This window comes from Canis lupus, chromosome 11, assembly GCF_003254725.2.
Source record: "Canis lupus dingo isolate Sandy chromosome 11, ASM325472v2, whole genome shotgun sequence".
Classification (NCBI taxonomy): domain Eukaryota; kingdom Metazoa; phylum Chordata; class Mammalia; order Carnivora; family Canidae; genus Canis; species Canis lupus.
The window spans coordinates 4,115,102-4,123,718 of NC_064253.1; the positions used below are offsets into that span (position 1 = coordinate 4,115,102).

The 8,617-nt window shown below is 41.6% G+C and overlaps 1 pseudogene; it reads right to left on the reverse strand.

Annotated features, from left to right (window-relative positions):
* Window positions 1-1,298: 1,298 nt before the first annotated feature.
* LOC112659710 (probable ATP-dependent RNA helicase DDX43) lies at window positions 1,299-3,095 on the reverse strand (annotated as a pseudogene).
* Between the last annotated feature and the right edge of the window lie 5,522 nt (window positions 3,096-8,617).

Genomic DNA, 8,617 nt, shown 5'->3' on the forward strand with positions numbered 1-8,617 from the left:
GAAATGACAAGTTACCATGTACAACTGAGGACTCCCAGGTCGGATGCTAAGCTTTTCTTTTTTTAAGATTTTATTTGTTTATTTGTGAGAGACCGAGACACAGGCAGAGGGAGAAGCAGACTCCCTGTGGGGAGCCCGATGTGGAACTCAATCCAGGATCCCAGGATCACACCCTGAGCCAAAGGCATATGCTCAACCACTGAGCCACCCAGGCATCCCTCCTAAGCTTTTCTAAACCCCTTTTCTCACAAGTCATGGTAGATCAGAGTATCCATACCTGCCTGCACTTTGGAATCACCTGGGGAGCCTAAGAGAAAAAAAATGAAACAGCTGCCTGTGTTTTACACCTACCCAATTGTGAGTTAATTGATTTACAGGGTGTGACCTAGGCTCTTACAGTTTTTGAAGGTCCCTGATGATTCTACTCTGCAGACAAGTCTTGGGATCCCCATATTGGATGGTTGTCAAAGATGGTGGCCCTCCCTCCCTCTTTCTGCACCTGTGCCATTTTCACATCAAGAGATGCGATCTGTTTCTTGAGTTGCACTGCTCTTGTGACTCGCTTTGGACAATAAGATTCAATGAAAGTGAATTCTGAAGCCTGAGAGCCCAGGCCATAAGAGAACTGGTAGCTTTTCTTTCCTCATGGAAGGCAGCCTCCACGTGTGAGAGATCTGACTATCCTGAGCGCACAGTGCTGTGTGAGGAGGCGCCTGGTCATGGGGGAGGGTGAGCCACCACAGGAAGGAGCAAGTGAGGCAGAGATAGTGAATGACACTTGCTTGGATCTCGTAGCCCACCCAGCCCAGACAACAACTGAATTTGGCTGCGTGGGTGACCCCAGCTGGTGCCACCAGGATCGGAAACAAGCATGTAGGACCCCTCATCGTTGCCTTAAGTCATTTCATTTTGAGTGGTTTGTTACAGAACAACATATAGCCCAAACACAAGTGTTTTCTTTGCACTTAATGGTAATAAAAATAGAGGGGGAGCATTTTGGAAGGCCCTATGTAAATGAATTGTCTGTTTACTGTCTCCAGGTTAATTAAAGTGCAAAGCCAATCCAGCCCATATTGCTGAATATTCAAAGGAAAATTAATTTTTTAAACACTTTTAATTTTATTAAAGAAAGCATAAAATGTCAAATTCTACACTTTTAAACACACTTCTTTTAAGAATCCATTGTCTCTTCATAGTGGGCCAGCATTTTCCCAGTATTTCTGGATATTCTAAATAGTGTAGCTCTAAAAAAATCTTGATATCTTTGAATAGGCTGGCACCACTTTTCAACAAGGAGATTAATAAAACTTCTTGGGTTTTCCTTGGGGTTTCCCCAACTTTTTTTCCATTTCTTTTCTAGTCTATTTGCCTCATACCTCTCAGCCATTGCCACAAGTTCCTCTGGGATGCTCTGATGTGCTCTTTCCAGAATATTAATTAATTTGCCAGCAACTTCCACTCATTTTTAGTGAGGAGTGTAATAGATAGCCCCGTCTTCCCTGCTTTTCCAGTATGCCCCACTCTGGGTACATATTCTTCGATGTTCTGGGGGGAATCGTAATTATAGACATGTGCGATATTGTGGACATCGAGACCTCTCAATGTCAAGTCGGTGGCAATCAATATTCTTACTTTACCTGCTTTAAAGTTTTCTAATGCTCTCTCAGTCACACTGTTCTCGATTGCCATGAAGAGATTTTACTGATACATGTCGCAGAATCAGGTCACTTGATAAATGGTTAGCAATGGCTTGGCTTTTCGGCTGACAAACACTATGACTTTGTCCTGGGGAGACATGCTTTCTAGAAAACATTGGATATGAGAGTGTTTTTCCGCTTCTGTGGTGACAATTATGTTCTGTTTTTATGGTACTTACAGCAACTAAATCCAAAGTGCCAACATACACAATCATTGGCGCTTTCAAATATGACTGTGCAAGTCGACGGACAGCATATGGCCAGGTTGCACTTGTCATAATGGTCTGCCTATCTGGGCGCACATCTAACAAAATCTTAATTATCTGGGGTTCAAACCCCATATCTAGCATCTTGTCAGCTTCATCTAATACCAAGTAGGTTACATTTTTGAGGTTGATGAAGTTATTCATCTGTAGATCATTCAGCCTCCCAGGAGTTGCAATAACAATATCTACTCCTTTTTTAAGGTCTTGGATTTGTCCATTTCTATCACCACCACCATATATACACACACTTTTAAGGCCTTCATATGAATATTTAGAACATTCAGCTTCTACCTGAAGTGCTAATTCCCTCTTGGGTGTGAGGACTAACATGCTGGGTCCATTCCTTTTATCTCTAATTACAGGCTGTGCGTCCAAATGAATGAATCCGGGCATTAAGTAAGACAACGTCTTCCCCATTCCGGTTTGAGCTACTCCAATGAGATCTATTCCTTGTAGAACTATTGGCCATGCCTATGACTAGATCGGCGTTGGCTTTTGAAATCCTGCCCTTTTAAAGTTTTCCATAACTTCTGGATAATACTGCAAAGCATCCTAAAATTTACAATTAGGATTGGGTATATGGAGCTCCTGGCCTTCTTTCAAGTCATCACACATTATATTATTATTTTCTTTCCTCTAAGAGTCTACCTGCTCTTGTGACATTGAACTTGTTTCTGATTGCCTGTAAAAGTTTTTCTTAATCGGAGATACGTCAATTCTAGGTTTCAAATTGTAATTTTCTTGTTTTTCAACAAGATTATCTATCACTGTTTTGGCCTTTGCTTGCATCACCCTGTTCCCAAAAATTCTGACCTCTGCTTCTGTAAAAGCTTTTATTATCCGTATTTTCGTGTTTGTTGTACTTTGGATGTCTTTTATTTTGGACCCCCCACGACCGATCACAGCGCTGACCCACACGTTCTTCAATCCAAAGCAGAGCGACGGTTCCAGGGGACCAGCGGCCACAGGCTGCTGGAGGCCCGAGGCCGCCCCTGCCGCCCCTGCCGGCCTCCCTACTTCTTCGATTCGGGTCCTCAGCCGACCTCCTCTCTGGAGCCCGGGACACTGCCGAGCTTCGCCGAGAAGCAACAACCCATGACGAGGCGTTGGCACCTGCTTCTTGCCTTGACATGGTTCCATAAGGAAGATCCGGCGTGTCCGACGACGCTCCAGTCCGGGTCTGTACCACTCCACGGTGCCATCGTAGTTTTCTCGGAAAATTATTAATTATATCAACAGAATTATTGGCGATACTGTGCAAAGAGATTTCAGCCTTGTCAACACAATAGCTTCAACAATGCCTGCTCTTGCATCCTCTAGAAAGCAGAGCCCAAGCCAGGGTTCAGAGCACTGTCAGTTTGTCCAGGATGTGCAGTCCAGGAGTGTGGGGGTGAACAAGGCAAGAGAAAAGGTAAGGTGATGCTGTTCAATGCCACATATATTCTCACTAGCTGCGTTGACCAGTGAGCTGAGTGGGATAGGGCATGCTGTGTCACTGCATGCACGTTTACTTGGCATGTGGGACTTCTCCAGAAGGCTTGCAAGGAAGAACTATTCTGTGGGGTAGTTTATGGAAAGAAAAAGAAAGAAGAACATAGCTTCTTTTATTTCTTATTGAGCACCTCTTACCCCATGGAGGGGCTGATGCCAGGTACTACTGAGTGGCTACCTGGGGATCCAGGCACAGTGCCACACAAGTCCCCAAAGTAGAAGGACACCTGTGTGTGGATGAGATGCTCACCAGGAGAGACAGAGAAGAAGAAAAGTTTGAGGGTATCTGATAAATGTTCTTTGGTTGGTTGGTTTTTACCAAAACAAATACCGTGGGCTGTCTTTTTACTTTGTTTCTGTTCTTGCCAACTATATTCTGAAGCTGAGGTGATCCACAAGTATAGATTCCCATTCTGCCATTAGCCATATGTGCAGTGGCCGTTCCAACACAAATGCAAGGTTCCTTGTCACTGGTCTTTTCCCTCCCAGTCATCCCACCAAACAGGACATTCTCCCTGGACATTTGCAAAATGGTCACAGCAGCTCTGTTTTCATCTTTGATCCCCAAGGTTCAAAGGTTCTTATTTTACAGTTTTGCAGAGCTAAGTCTTTGTGGTAGAGAGGGTAGGGTGTACATGCTTTATATAGTCTTGCAATAAGTGGACAACTTTGAGCTGTCACTTCTGAACTTCCTTCTTGATGAGGTGTTACCTCTTTTCCTCATCAGGTCTTTTTTTTTTTTTTTTTTTTTTCAGCAGGGAAGAAAAAAAACAGAGAAGGAGATTTCGAATGTAAATCTCAAGGCATGTTCTCTTATTTTATGAGGCTGGGTGGTTACTACATATCAATAGCATTTTTTTTAAAGATTTTATTTATTTATTCATGAGAGTCAGAGAGAGGGAGAGAGGCAGAGACACAGGCAGAGGGAGAAGCAGGCTGCATGCAGGGAGCCTGACATGGGACTTGATCCCGGGTTTCCAGGATCACGCCCTGGGCTGAAGGCGGCGCTAAATCGCTGAGCCACCAGGGCTGCCCAAGAATGTGCATGGTCTTTGGAAAAGAAAAGCCCTACACCTGGGGTATCATTTTCTGGTGACAATTGCTGCATTCACCTTATTCTCAAGTGAAGGAGATTTGGCATGCATTTGATGTCCAGGGAATAGTCTCTGCTTCCTAGGAGGATGGATTTTCTAAGTGTCCCCCTGAATGAGTGATAGGTCTTTGGACCCAATGGTTGCTGCTGAATGGAACATAAACTCTGTATGTGAACCTAACAGAGGCATTGCCTTATTTGGCTCTTTGCTTTAGTAAATGAAAGAAATCCAGTTCCAGCAGACACAAAAAAGAGAATAGGTTGGCTCAGAGAAGACAAAAAGCTGTGTGTAGGACCAACTGTATGCAGGATTGAAGCAGTCATACAAAAAATCCTCTCCCTTTTGCTTTTCTTTTTTTAAAATTTAAGTTTGATTTGCCAACATATAGTGTAACACCCAGTGCTCATCCAGTCAAGTGCCCTCCTCACTGCCCATCACCGGATTACCCCAACCCCCTGTCCTGCTCCCTTCCACAACCCTTTGTTTGTTTCCCAGAGTTAGGAGTCTCTCATCATTTGTCTCCCTCTCTAACTTTTTCCACTCAGTTCCCCTCCTTTCCCTTATAATCCCTTTCACTATTTCTTATATTTTCCATATGAGTGACATCATTTGATGATTATCCTCTGATTGAGTTATTTCACTCAGTATAATACCCTCCAGTTCCATCCACATCAAAGTAAATGGTGGGTATTCATTCTTTCTGATGGCTGAGTAATACTCCATAGTGTATATAGACCACATCTTCTTTATCCATTCATCTGTTGAAGGACATCGTGGCTCCTTCCAGCTTGACTATTGTGGACATTGCTGCTATAAACATTTCGGTGCAGGTGTCCTGACATTTCACTGCATCTGTATCTTTGGGGTAAATCCCCAGTAGTGCAATTGCTGGGTCGAAGGGCAGTTATATTTTTAACTTTTTGAGGAACCTCCACACAGTTTTCCAGAGTGGCTGCACCAGTTTGCATTCCCACCAACAGTGCAAAAGGGTTCCCCTTTCTCCACATCCCCTCCGACATTTGTTGTTTCCGGTCTTGTTAATTTTCACCATTCTCACTGGGTGAGGTGGTATCTCATTGTAGTTTTGATTTGTATTTCCCTGATGGCAAGTGATGTGGACCATTTTCTCATGTGCTTGTTGGCCATGTCTATGTCTTCCTCTGTGAGATTTCTCTTCATGTCTTCTGCCCACTTCATGATTGGATTGTTTGTTTCTTTGCTGTTGAGTTTAATAAGTTCTTTATAGATCTTGAATACTAGCCCTCTATCTGTAGGTCATTTGCAAATATCTTCTCCCATTCTGTAGGTTGTCTCTGAGTTTTGTTGACTGTATCCTTTGCTGTGCAAAAGCTTCTTATCTTGATGAAGTCCCAATAATTCATTTTTGCTTTTGTTTCCTTTGCCTTCGTTGATGTATCTTGCAAGAAGTTGCTGTGGCCACGTTCAAAAAGGGTGTTGCCTGTGTTCTCCTCTAGGATTCTGATGGATTCTTGTCTCATGTTTAGATCTTTCATCTGTTTTGAGTTTATCTTTGTGTCTGGTGAAGAGGATGGTGTAGTTTCATTCTTTTGCATGTTGCTGTCCCATTTTCCCAGCACCATTTATGGAAGATACTGTCCTTTTTTCAAGGGATAGTCTTTCCTGCTTTGTTGAAAATTAGTTGACCATAGAGCTGAGGGGCCATTTCTGGGTTCTTTATTCTGTTCCATTGATCTGTGTGTCTGTTTTTGTGCCAGTACCACACTCTCTTGATGATCACGGCTTTGTAGTACAACTTGAAATCCGGCATTGTGATGCCTCCGGCATTGGTTTTCTTTTTCACTATTCCTCTGGCCGTTCGGGGTCTTTTTTGATTCCATACAAATCTTATTTGTTCCAACTCTGTGAAGAAAGTCCATGGTATTTTGATAGGGATTGCATTGAACATGTAAATTGCCCTGGGTAGCATAGACATTTTCACAATATTTATTCTTCCAATACATGAGCTTGGAATATTTCTCCATCTCTTTGTGTCTTCCTCAGTTTCTTTCAGAAGTGTTCTGTAGTTTTTAGTATAGATCCTTTACGTCTTTGGTTAGGTTTATTCCTAGGTATCTTATGCTTTTGGGTGCAATTGTAAATGGGATTGATTCCTTAATTTCTCTTTCTTCAGTCTCATTGTTAGTTCATAGAAATGCCACTGATTTCTGGGCATTGATTTTTGTATCCTGTCACTGCTGAATTGTTGTATGAGGGCTAGCAATCTTGGGGTGGAGTCTTTTGAGTTTTCTATGTACAGTATCATGTCATCTGAGAAGAGGGAGAGTTTGACTACTTCTTTGCCAATTTGAATGCCTTTTGTTTCTTCTTGTCTGATTGCTGAGGCTAAGACTTCTAAGTAATATGTTGAATAGCAGTGTTGAGAGTGGACATTCCTGCCATGTTCCTGATCTTAGGGAAAAGGCTCTCAGTTTTTCGCCATTGAGAATGATATCGCTGTGGGCTCTTCATAAATGGCTTTTAAGATATCGAGGAATGTTCCTTCTATCCCTACACTGAAGAGTTTTGATCAGGAATGGATTCTGTATTTTGTCAAATGCTTTCTCTGCATCTATTGAGAGGATCATATGGTTTTTGTTTTTTCTCTTGTTGATGTGATCTATCACACTGATTGTTTTACAAGTGCTGAACCATCCTTGCATCCCAGGGTTAAATCCCACTTGTTCATGGTGAATAATCCTCTTAGTGTACTGTTGGATCCCATTGGATGGTATCTTGATAATTTTTCCATCCATGTTCATCAGGGATACTAGTCTTTGATTTTGCAATCAAGGTGATGCTGGCTTCATAAAATGAGTTTGGAAGTATTTCCTCCTTTTCTATCTATCGAAGCAGCTTTAGCAGAATAGGTATTTCTTCTTTAAACGTTTGATAGAATTCCTCTGGGAAGCCATCTGGCGCTGGACTTTTCTGTCTTGGGAGGTTTTTGATGACTGATTCAATTTCCTCCCTGATTATTAGCCTGTTTAGGTTTTCTATTTCTTCCTGTTCCAGTTTTGATAATTTGTGGTTTTCCAGAATGCATCCATTTCTTCTAGATTGCCTAATTTATTAGCATATAGCTGCTCATAACATTTTTAAAATCGTTTTGTATTTTCTTGGTATTGGTGGTGATCTCTCCTTTTTCATTCGTGATTTTATTAATTTGAGTCTTTTTTTCTTTTTAATAAGGCTGGCTAATGGTTTATCTGTCTTATTAATTCTTTCAAAGAACTCCTGGTTTTGCTGATCTGTTCCACAATTCTTCTGGTCTCTATTTCATTGAGTTCTGCTCAAATATTTATTATCTCTCTTTTTCTACTTGGTCTGCTTGGTTTAGGCTTTACTTGCTGTTCTTTCTCTAATTCCTTTACGTGTGAGGTTAGTTTGTGTATTTGAGTTTTTCCCAATTTTTTGAGGGAGGCTTGTATTGTGATGTATTTCCCTCTTAGGACTGCTTTTTCTGTATCCCAAAGATTTTGAATGGTTGTTTCTTCATTTTCATTAGTTTCCATGAATCTTTTTAATTCTTCTCTAATTTCCTGGTTTACCCATTCATCTTTTAGCAGGATGCTCTTTAATCTCTATGTGTTTGGGTTTCTTCCAAAATTCATCTCATGATTGAGTTCTAGTTTCAAAGCATTGTGGTCTGAAAATATGCAGGGGACAATCCCTATCTTTTGGTATCAGTTGAGACCTGATTTGTGACCCAGTATGTGGTCTACTCTGGAGAAAGTTCCATGTGTTCTTGAGAAGTATGTGTATTCAGTTGCGTTCAGATGCAAAGTTCTGTGTGTATCTGTGGAATCCATCTGGTCCAGTGTATCATTTAAAGCCCTTGTTTCTTTGGTGATGTTCTGCTTAGAAGCTCTGTCATTTGCAGAAAGTGCCACGTTGAAGTCTCTTACTAGTAGTGTATTATCTAAGTATGTCTTTACTTTGGTTATTAATTGATTGATATACTTGGCAGCTCCCACATTAGGGGCATAAATATTCATGATTGTTAGGTCTTCTTGTTGGATAGATCCTTTAAGTATGATAGAGTGTCCCT